General features: G+C 42.1%; 1 pseudogene; it reads right to left on the bottom strand.

The window, feature by feature from the left end:
• Positions 1–987: 987 nt before the first annotated feature.
• LOC145015320 (L-type lectin-domain containing receptor kinase IX.1 pseudogene) lies at positions 988–3,259 on the bottom strand (annotated as a pseudogene).
• Between the last annotated feature and the right edge of the window lie 9,227 nt (positions 3,260–12,486).

Here is a 12,486-nt window from a genome sequence, read left to right as displayed (position 1 = left end):
TACTCTTTCAAAATTACTTGTATGTCCCAGGAAATCAGTAATTTCAGGTATGCATTTCGCTTTTGATGAAGGGATGCTGCGGCGCCAGTTTAATCTCGTATTTTGACGTCATATTGTAATTGAGTTTTGAACATGTAACTTTTGACAAATGTAAACTTTCAATTATATATATGATGGTTGTATTGCTTTCTTTACTATGTATTCATTTGTTACGTTACCACATGAAGTCATCCGCCCCCGAACGTTTCCGCCGTTCAGGTTTGGGGGTGTGACAGTTATACCATTCCAGAAGGCGTGAGACTCCTTCGAAGTTCTTTGGTAAAAAGTCCCACGACTCTTCCATTTCTTAGAACTTCCTAAGACAAACCAAGCCACCCTTTCGAATCTAACCATCTAGAATCCGCCTTATGGATATCGACTTTTGGAGGCCAAATTTATATTTAACATATTCTCAAATAGCCTCTAAATCGTAGTAGGGGAAACAAGGTCAAAAAGCAATCAGGATCTACAACTCAACATTAAAATTTAATACAAAAAAAAAAAAAACAAAAATAGTAAGATGTCGAAAAACCGAAAGTTAGGTTTTCTGTTTCTAGAGAAACCAAAATCTTAGTATCGGTTAAGTTTTTCGTTCCGAAACTGAAAACCAAAATTGAATGCGGTTGTATGCTATTACGACGTCGTGATCATAACCTATTAGTTTGTTACATAACTAAATATTCTAGATAGTTCTAATTTTCATTGCACTCGAATGACTTTGATATTTGATATGAATTTCCGAGAATGTTTTCGCTATCATATATTATGAAATCCAACAAATGTCTTTTGTATGCTTTATTGGATTTTGATGTCCACAAATTCATGTATTCATTCGATATTTTTATGTCATCATGAAACTGAAAGACAAAAAACTAAAACTAAAACCAAACCACAAAGACAAAACTTAGAAAAAAAAAAAAACCAAACATGTACACTTGTTGGGGCTAATGAACAAAATCTTACAATTTGTTTATTGGTTTTATACAAAAATCCAACGGAAACGAACTAACTAATCCAAAAGGTTTTCACCCTTAAACCATGATACTAATGTGGAATCGATACAAACTATCAACTATACTTTTTGTCTTCATGAACGACCCATGTTAGATGCGTTACTTGATGATGGGTAGTTAATGGAGGAATAAGTAGTATCACCATATATTGAAGAAGACACCGAAGAAAAGTCTGAAAACAAGTAAGTGGCCACAGGCATCTTTGAGGGTAATATGGGCAATGAAGCTTCAAAGTTGAGTACTTGAATAACTTGCCTCATCGATGGCCTATGACTTGAGTCAGGGTGCACACACCATAGCCCAATGATCATCAAACGCTTAATCTCTTCTTCATCATAATCTAAACCTAAATGTGGGTCCACTACTTCTAGTAGGGTCCCACTCCCATATTTGTCCCAAACCCATTCTACTAATTGCATTTCATTTTCTTGAAGTTTGTGCAAAATCGGTTTTCTCCCACAAGTTATTTCCAATAAAACGACACCAAAGCTAAACACATCCGATTCTTTACTTGCCCTACCATTTACTGCATATTCAGGAGCCATGTAACCTCTGGTTCCAGCCAATGTAGTTGTATGTGCACCTTTATCATGGTCAACCAACTTAGCTAACCCAAAATCACCAAGCTTTGCATTGAAATTTGAATCTAACATCACGTTACTCGATTTGATATCTCTATGCAAAACACATTGCTCCCATTCTTCATGTAGATATAACAAAGCAGAAGCTAATCCAGTAGCAATTCTATACCTTGTTCCCCATGTCAACAAGCTTTTTCCATTGAAGAGATGCATATCTAAGCTTCCGTTCTCCATAAACTCATAAACAAGAAGTAATTCGCCTTTTTCGTGACACCAACCTGTTAGTTGAACAAGATTTCTGTGTCTCAATTTGCTTATGATCATGACTTCTGAAGCATATTCTTTGATCCCTTGTTTTGAAGTCTTGGAAACCCTTTTGACTGCGACATTCATGTTTAATTCTTTCAAGAAACCCTTGTAAACACCACCGAATCCTCCCTCACCAAGTTTCTTGTTTTCTGAAAACCCATTGGTTGACCGAGCTAATTGTCTGTAAGAGAATCTTCTTGGACCTGTTCCCATTTCGAATTCACTGTTCATCCCAATATGAAATCCTGCTTCCTCTTCCCTTCTTTTGTTCATCGTCTTCTTCTTCCACACACAAATAGCGATCACAATCGCAGCTGTAAATGTAATCGAAACAGATAATCCAATGATTAATTTCACCACAAGTCCTGTGCTTTTCTTTTTCTTCACAGTATCTGGCGAGGGGTTGTTTTCATGACTCTTTAATTCAGAACTATTGAAAGCCCAAGAAATCACCATGTTTTTCTCGAAGAAAGCTCCAGTTGCAGCAGAAAACCCAAACACAACCCATTCAGGCAACACACCCCTGAGATCGATTACGTGATTAATTGACTGAATTACAATAGTGTTATTTCTAAAACCAGTTACGGAAACACTTAGATTTTTGGAAACAGAATCATAAGCAATCCAAGCATGAGAAACATTCCCAGTACGTATACCGTGTTGCCATTTCTGAGACGCAACAGAAGCAAGTGAGTTAATGTCGATACCGACATGAGTGCCTACGAAATTACCGCTGGAGTTTTTCGGATCCCAGAGCGAGTTTGGAAATGTATCGAACTCCACTGCAACAAATGGATTGAAGGTGGTATTTGTATAGCCATCGATCGGAAGCCCCATCGACGAACCATTTATTATCACTGAATTTTCCTCGGTCAGAAAAAATGTGAGCCCATCACCGTAATCTGGGAACGATCTTGAATCGATGACGAAGGAGAAATCAGTAGTGAAGCTTGCTAACTCACCGGTGGTATTATCCCAGAGATGAAGTGGTTTGACGTATGTCGCTCGTCCTGCTGTCTGGTTCCGATTTGAATCGATCTCGTTTGGGGTCACTTGGATTCCGTCATTGGTGATATATGCAGAACCTGTTGTGTTTATGTCCCTGTACTGGTTTTGTTGAACGATTTTTGGCAAATTAAAGGTGATTGAAGCTGCGTAAGGGATGAAGAAGACAAGAAGGAAGCATGATGAGAATGAGATGACCATGATTTAGGAATTTTGGTACAAAAGACCTGCAAATTATGATGTTCTTCTAGACAATTAGGGCTACCTAAAAATCACTATTTACATCATCCTGGTTATGAGGACAGCAATTAACTAGATAAGTCTTTGTCACATTTTTAGACTATATGACGGGGCATTGTCACATGCTCCACATCTTTCTTTAGTGTGAATTGTATCACATGTTATATTATTATTATATATGGGACATTCTTGTTTGAACATTGAAGAAGACATGTGACACATATTATATATATACATAGATCTATGCATGTGTCATGCGTATATATTATATATACATTTATATACATTTAATGACTTGAAAGTATAAGAAATATTTTTCATGGAAAATCTGCGAAAAAATCCTAAAATTTTTGGTGTTTATGATCTAGTCCTAAATTAAATTTCATTAATGAAAAAGGACAGAAAATCGGCTATTATAATCAGTTTAGCCCACTTTTACCTTTTCAACAGGTTGCCTACTAAGGTGTGCGCCAAATGGACTGTTGGGGTGATGTGGCATGGCTGACGTGGCATGGCCTTTCTTTTAAATTAAAAAAAAAAAAATCAGATTTAAGGGGATAAATGGGTGAGAGAGAATCAAACCCGTAACCTCCCTCTCTAAAACCAAGCTTTTAACCAATTGGACCACAATCCTTTTATACATTTCTTCATTCACGTATGTATATAATGTATTAACTTATTAGTTGAATTTCTTTAATAAATGTGGGTCCCACTCATCCTTCGGTTCTTCCTTATTGCCTCCTTCACCACCAATATTACCCTCATCGAGCCAATCCCCATTAAATCTCTCCAGGAACTCCATCGCCGACAACCCTTCTTCTTCGCCCATTGTCCCACTTCTCCAATCGTGTTGGACATCTCTACCCCTCTGTATTTCCGACGATTACACACCCAACAAGGCAATGTTCTGAAACAAAATCAGATTTCAAGCTCTAAGGTTCATAATCAAAATTTTAAGTGTATTTTTATTTGTAAATTGTTGTACATAAATCAAATATTGGGTTGTTTATTGATGCAAAATCAAACACGCATCTAAATTTAAGTGTCTGGTGATTTTTTGTGTTTGGGTTCAGGTGGCATAAAAGGGCAAGAGATGAACGATTTTTGTTTCTGGCAAGATCAGGTCTTCAAATCACAATTCCTTAGGATTGCAGAGATTTGGTGGGTGGTGATAGTGTAGTAGACTGACGGTCTCACAAGCACATGTGAGTGTTGCGTCAATTTTCTAGTAGGCTAAGGTTTAGAAGTGTAAGAGCGACAATCCTGTTAACGATAACAGATCCTCAAATCACCGACGATTTCAGGGTGGGCGATGGTGGTGCAAAAGAACATCGATCTCTTTCGTGGTTGTCTAGTGTTTTCCGACACGAGTGTGTCGTCGGTCCAATAGGTTCCAGCCAAATATGTGTGGTGTACCTGTGGTTTCCGGTAATGTATGGAAGGGACGAGGGGTTACAATGAGGTGCTTAGAGGGTGAGGGATATGGATATTGGGGCCCATATATATTATTAAAAAAATTAGTAAGTTAATAATAATAATAAAAGCATTTAAAATAAAAAAGGGTAAAAATGCCACATCAACTGCCATTTCAGCCCATCAATCCATTTGGCATGCAACCTCAACAGCTTACCTGCTGAAAAGGTAAAATAGGGCTAAACTGATTACAATAGCAGGTTGCTTGTCCTTTTTCATTAATGAAATTTAATTTATGACTAAATCATAATCTGACCCAAAACTTTGGGACTTTTTTTTTGCAGATTTCCCTATTTTTCATAATGGTAGTCATTAATTTTTTTTAAAAGGGAATGATATAAGTATCCTATGAACTTTCTAAAGTTGGTTATTTAAGTCTCTAAATTAATTTTGTGTCTTTATGATGGAACAAACTAGTATTTGTCGGATCAATTAAGTCATTTTTTCAGTTTTGAAAGGGTAAGTTGGTCACAATTTTGTCATCTCATTTAACGATACTACATAAGTTGTTGATTGTGTCATTTGTTTATTGTCACCTCATTTATTAATGTCACATAACATTTGTAGTGTGTTCTTTACGTTTTAAGAATAGATTCATTGACGAACATTGTTTACCCGGTTCCATCTCTTCAACTAAACCCTTTGTTTCTTCTCCTCAAACCTTAAACATGGTTGTTGTATACATCGTTGTGGATTTGCACTACCAATGAATATTTGCCAAGTACCACATATGATACACTGGTGGGATTAATCAGAGGCTAATGAACATCGATTTCGCAAGCATGGAAAAGGATGAGTGTTATGTGTTCATCGAAAAGTTCACTAAAGAAAAATATGAGAAGCTCTATTATTGTCAACCTAATATTAATTTTCCAAAAGGTTTGACCTTAATTATGGATGAGTTGGATTATGCTGAATATATAGCAATTGCTTTTGAATGTGGTGTTGAACCCTTATTGTACGTAGACCATTTTGGTAATACTAACATGCAAGAATGGTTAGATGAAGAAAAAGAGGAAGTTGTTGATAATATACAGGATGAAGTGATAGATGATGCAGAAAAAGTTGACCCGGATAAGATAGGGCATGGGGATAAGGATAAGGATGTAATCCCTCGTTTTTTTCGAAAAGGATAATGGACTAGATTTCTTTATGGGTGACAATACATGTGTAGGTGAGCTTGTTGATGAAGACATGGATGACAATGAAGATGTTGATCTGGACTTGCCAAATATTTTCTATGAAAAGCTACACTAGAAGGAGAAGAAACTTATGTTAGGTATGAGATTTGAGAATCATAAACAATTGAAACACATGCTTTATAATTATGCTATCGCGAATGGTTATCAATTATGCTTTGTGAAAAATGATAGTAGATGATTATTAACCAAATATTGTGATGGAAAATGTACTTTTAGGGTTTGGGGTTCATGGATGAGTGATGATAAGTCTTTCCAGATCAAGTCTCTTATAAGTAACCATAATTGTGCAAAGAATTTCAAATTAGGATTAGTTGTCACTTATAAATGGATAGGTACCCATTTACTTAAGAATTTGTTAACAGTCAAAAGATGAGTGCCAGATTGCTTAGAGAGGAGGTTAAAAACCCTTTTGGCATTGATGTGACTATGAGTTAGTGCATGAGAGCCAAGAGGTATGCTTTGACTCTAGTTGAGGGCACATTTGTAGATAATTATTCTAGAATGTAACTGTAACACCTCGATTCTCAAGTATTGATTTATATAAGAATTTTCTTGATTTCAAGGTCTACTCGACGAGTTGGTTGCCCTACTCGTCGAGTAGCAGCGGGTTGGTCCACGTGTTTTAGTGACCTACTCGTCGAGTCCAAGAAGAGACTCGACAAGTAGGAGCTGGCAAATGAAACCGTAAATTTTGGGGTATTGCACCCTATTTAAAGGATCATTGGGCTCCCCCAGCCTCCCCTTTACAGCTCCTTGGAACCCTTAAACCCTAAATCGTGTGTGTGTTTCTTTGGTGTGTTAAAGCTTGGAAGAGGGATCTTGGTGAGGAAACACTTGGGGAAACAAGTAAATTGAAGCTAGGAACTTGTGGGAAGCAAATATATACTTTAGTTGGAACTATCTTGAAGGTATTAGGCTGTCTCCTAGGCTCATTTTGTAACATCCCAAAATACGACCCAAAATTTTTTGTTGAATAATTACTAAAACACCATAATAAAATCATAAGGTAAACTCGTACGTCAATATCTCACAAACAAAAGTAAAGTGTTATGAGTAAATTGAATCAAGAATATATCAATCACATCTATGAAAATCAAAACAACTCCCAGGACAGCTGAAGCTGTGGTGTGTGTGTGCGATGCCATCAACCCGAGCTCTTTCCTTTGCTTGCGGAAGTACCTGAAACCAAAACTGAAACTGTAAGCACGAAGCTTAGTGAGCTCCCCCAAACTACCACATACCATATAGTACATAAAAACACATACTGGGCCTTACCCACTGCATCGGACCGAAGTCCGGAAACTGCATCGGACCAAAGTCCGGAACTAACCAAGGCCTTGCCCTCTGCATCGGATCGGGATCCGGAACTACTGAGGCCTTGCCTCCTGCATCGGACCAAAGTCCGGAACTAACTGCATCAGACCGAAGTCCGGAACTGACTGCATCGGACAGAAGTCCGGAACATACTGAACATAGCATCACATAAGCATATCAACTAACATGAGTAGATAGATAGCATACTACATCGGGATGTAACCCGGAACACATAACGCAAAATACTGTCTGAGCCACGAAGGCATCAAACATACTAGAATCTGCATCGGACCGAAGTCCGGATAGTACTGCTAGTTAAACGGGCCGGCATTATGGCCTTAGACCCGTTCCTACTGAAAGGAAACTCACCTCGTGATCTGGCTGCTGAGTGTGTGGCTCCGGGAACTATCTGCTGCTGCTCCGGTATCTCCCCGGCTACAAATCCACAAATACACTCAATCAAATTACTAATAACTGCATTGGGGTAAATGACTCTTTTACCCCTGGCTAAAGTTAACTCTCCTGGTCAAAGTTAACTTTACAGTTGACCTGACTCGCCAAGTTGGGTCGCCAAATCGCCGAGTCCCTACTCTCATTTCTCAACCCTACTCGCTGCTACTCGTCGAGTATGGCATACACTCGACGAGTTCCCGCTCTATATCAACACTCAGGTCATCTGCATCTGACTCGCCGAGTCGTATGAACAACTCGACGAGTTGTTCTTGAATCATAAGAAGATTGCCTTGGACTCGCCGAGTTGTATGAACAACTCGTTGAGTCCCTCCATCACTGAGTCTGCCCTCCAACTCACTGAGTCCACTCTCCCACTCAAAGGTTCCCACTCGACATCACTCAAAAGGGGAAAAATCGGGACTCGCGGCTTGACTCACCGAGTGGTTCTTCTGACTCGCCGAGTCGCATCCATGCAGCTACTCAAAACTCGATTCTGTTTGAATTCAGCGTCTAAAACTTATAGTTCTGGGCTTCCTTAGTTCGATTAACACGTAAAGATTCTATCTTTACATGTACATAAGCATCCAAGAAGATAATAAGGTTCAAAAAGCATGATAAAGGCTAGATCTAGGGTTCTCATACAAAGCAACTTCAAAAAGGTAATAGATCTGGGCTCTGCAACTCCCAAATGAACAGATCTAAGGATATCTCGACCTATTAAGGCATCCAATCAACTATAAGGTTGGAAAATACATCAAACTAACCCTAGAAATGTTCTAATGGAGATTTTAAGCATAAAACAGGAGGATTCCGAGAAATACCTCAAAGAACTCTGATTTTGACCTTGGATCTTTGCTCTACACCTCTTCTCTTTGTTCCTTTCTTCTTCTTCTTCTTCTTCTTCTTCAAGCCTTCAAGAATCCACATAAAGACACTTCAATCAATCAAGGGATGGGTTTAGGGTTTCTCACAGCTCTCTCTGAGGTGAACGAGGCGAGTTTGGGCTGATAAGGTGGTTTAAATAGGGTGCAAACCCAGAGATTTAGGGTTTCAACCTGGCAGGCCAACTCGCCGAGTCCCGAATATGGACTCGCCGAGTCGCCGATCTATAAGCTGATCAACAACGCGACCCTACTCGACGAGTTGGGACATAGACTCGCCGAGTTCCTCTACGAACTTCAAAAATAAATACTAAAAACCACATACCAGAGATGGGTCGTTACAACTCTCCCCCACTTGACTCAGACTTCGTCCTCGAAGTCTGCTGCTGCATCTACAAATAACTCGGGATAATGTTCTCTTATCTCATCTTCAGCCTCCCACGTCCACTCAGACCCCTTCCGGTGCTCCCACTGCACCTTCACTAGCTGAATTACCTTGTTCCTCAAGGTCTTTGCTTTCCAATCTAGAATCGCGACCGGCCTCTCAATATAATTCAAGCTGCTATCCACCTGGATATCCTCTAAAGGAACAACTGCTGACTCGTCCACCAAACACTTCCTCAACTGAGACACATGGAAAGTGTCGTGGATCTGGCTAAGCTCTGCCGGAAGATCTAACCGATAAGCAACCCGACCCACCCGGGCCAAAACCCTGAAAGGACCAATGAACCTGGGGCCTAGCTTTCCCCTCTTCCGAAACCTGATGACACCTTTCTAAGGTGAGACTTTCAGAAGGACCATGTCGCCTACCCGGAACTCCAAATCTGAACGCCTCCTATCTGCATAGCTCTTCTGCCGACTTTACGCAGTCTGCAGTCTACCACGAACCTGCTGAATCAACTCAGTCGTCTTGAGCACCACTTCCGTGCTCCCAATAACCTGCTGACCGACCTCGTCCCAGCAAATCGGGTTCCTGCACTTCCTCCCATAAAGCATCTCAAAGGGAGGTCGATCAATGCTTGCATGATAACTGTTGTTATACGAAAATTCCGCTAACGGAAGATACGTATCCCAACTGCCCCCGAAGTCTAGAACACATGCTCGGAGCATGTCCTCAAGAGTCTGAATCTTCCTCTCACTCTGCCCGTCCGTCTGAGGGTGGAAAGCGGTGCTGAAATGAAGATGAGCACCCATCTCGTCATGGAACCGCTTTTAGAATCTGGATATAAAACAGACGTCTCGGTCTGATACCACTGATACCGGCACTCCATGACGTGCAACTATTTCCCGCACATAAATATTGGCTAGCTTTTCCGCTGATATGCTCTCCTGGATCGGTATGAAATGAGCACTCTTCGTCAACCGATCCACTACCACCCAAATCGAATCTACCCCTCGTGCGGTCCTAGGAAGCTTAGTGATAAAATCCATGGTGATGTCCTCCCATTTCCACACGGGAATGTCTAACGGCTGCATCTTGCCGTGAGGCCTCTGATGTTCTGCCTTGACCTTCCTGCAGGTCAGACACCTCTCCACATACCAAGCAACATCCCGGTTCATGCAGGACCATCAATATTCGGGTCGAAGATCTCTATACATCTTCGTTGCCCCTGGATGGATAGAAAATCGAGACTTATGAGCCTCGTCCATCAACACCTGCCGTACTCCGCCTCCGTACGGTACCCACACTCTCCCATGAAGGGTCAACAACCCCCGACTATCATAATCGAACGCAGCTGCTCGGCCCACAATCCTCTCACATTTTTGCTTCTCTTCCTTGAGGCCCTCAACCTGAGCCTCCTTGATCCGTTCCAACAACGGAGTAATCACTGTCATTCTCAAACACAAATCTCTGATAGGGGCTGCTGTCACCTTCCGACTCAAGGCATCGGCCACTACGTTGGCCTTCCCTGGATGATAAAGGATTTCACATTCATAATCCTTTAGCACATCCAACCATCTCCTCTGCCTCATGTTTAGACTCGGTTGATCCATAAGGTATCTCAAACTCTTGTGATCCGTGTAGATGGTACAACGGACCCCATAAAGATAATGTCTCCAAATATTGAGGGCAAACACCACTGCCCCCAGCTCCAAGTCGTGCGTAGGATAGTTAGCCTCGTGAGGCTTCAACTGTCTCGAGGCGTAAGCTATCAAATGCCCCCGCTGCATCAACACTGCTCCCATACCTGTGATTGAGGCATCACAGTAGACTACGAAATCCTCTATCCCCTCGGGCAGGGAAAGAATTGGAGCCTCGCATAACCTCTGCCTGAGGGTCTCGAATGCCGTCTGCTGCTCAGGCCCCCAACGAAACACCACCAACTTCCTAGTCAGTCGGGTGAGCGGTACTGCTATCTTGGAGAAATCCTGAATGAACCTCCGGTAATACCCTGCCAACCCCAGGAAACTCCGAATCTCAGATGGAGACCTCGGGACTTCCCACTGCATCACGGCCTCTATCTTGGCTGGATCTACCAATATACCCTTCTGGTTGATGAGGTGACCAAGGAACTGCACCTCACGCAACCAAAACTCGCACTTGGAGAACTTCGCGAAAAGCATCTCCCTTCTCAACACTTCTAGCACCTCCCTCAGGTGCTCCTCATGCTGCTCCTGAGTCTTGGAGTACACCAAGATATCATCTATGAATACTATCACAGACCGATCCAGCATCGGTCTGCATACGCAATTCATGAGGTCCATGAATGCGGCTGGAGCATTAGTGAGCCCAAAAGGCATCACTACAAACTCATAATGACCATATCAGGTCCTAAAAGCAGTCTTCTGCACATCTTTGCCTCTAACTCGCATCTGGTGATATCCGGAGCGTAAATCGATCTTGGAGAACCAAGACGCTCCCTGAAGCTGATCAAACAAATCATCTATCCTCGGGAGGGGGTAACGGTTCTTCACCGTTACCTTATTCAGCTCCCGGTAGTCGATGCACATACGGTGCGACCCATCCTTCTTCTTCACAAATAAGATCGGCGCCCCCCAGGGTGAACTACTCGGCCGTATAAAACCCTTGTCTAGCAACTCCTGCAGCTGCGTAGACAACTCCTGCATCTCAGGGGGAGCTAACCGATACGGTGCCTTGGCTATCAGAGCCGCACCAGGAATTAGGTCGATCCCAAACTCGACCTGTCTCTCGGGAGGTATTCCTGGTAAATCCTCCGGGAATACATCCGGAAAGTCTCGTACTACCGGAACATCGTCCACTGTCGACTTGCCCTTCTCCCGGGCATCCATAACGTAGGCTACATAGCCTGCACAACCCTGCTGAAAATAGCGTCTCGCCCTTGCGGCTGAACAAAGAACTGGTCACGCTGTGGCCTCTCACCCTGAATCACTAACTCTCCCCCAATGGGAGTGGGAACCCTCACTAGATGTAACTCGCAATCAATCACGGCCCCGTTGGGACTCAACCAATCCATGCCCACTATAACCTTATTTCCTCGCAGGGGAATAGGGACCAAATCCACCAAAAACTGCTCGTCGAACAACTGAAGAGAACATCCTCGATGTACTCTGGCGACCCTCACGGTCCTATCATCTGTTATCTTGACCTCTAGTGGACAATCCAGCTCCCCAGGAGCTCTACTAAATCTCTTGCTAAGCGCTAGCAATACAAACGATCGGGTAGCCCCCGAATCAAATAATACTGTAGCAGAGATGCCGTTCACAGAGAACGACCCTATACAAAACATATAACCATAAGCAATACTCAATAATAATAACAATAATATAGAGATGAAGGGAAAATACATACCCGTCACCACATTAGGAGTCGCTCGTGCCTCCTCTGCTGTCATCTGAAAAGCTCGAATCCTAGCCACTGGTGTCTCTGCTCGGCCCTGACGACCATTTGTAATCCTCAAAGTAGCAGGGGCAGGTGCAACCACCTTCCCTGCTGCAGCTAAACTTGGACACTGGGACTTTTTATGTCCCCTCTGATTGCACTGAAAGCAAATCA

The sequence above is a fragment of the Lactuca saligna genome, chromosome 9 (genome assembly GCF_052625555.1).
Source record: "Lactuca saligna cultivar CGN05327 chromosome 9, ASM5262555v1, whole genome shotgun sequence".
NCBI lineage: Eukaryota > Viridiplantae > Streptophyta > Magnoliopsida > Asterales > Asteraceae > Lactuca > Lactuca saligna.
This window is presented reverse-complemented; position numbering and strand designations above follow the sequence as displayed.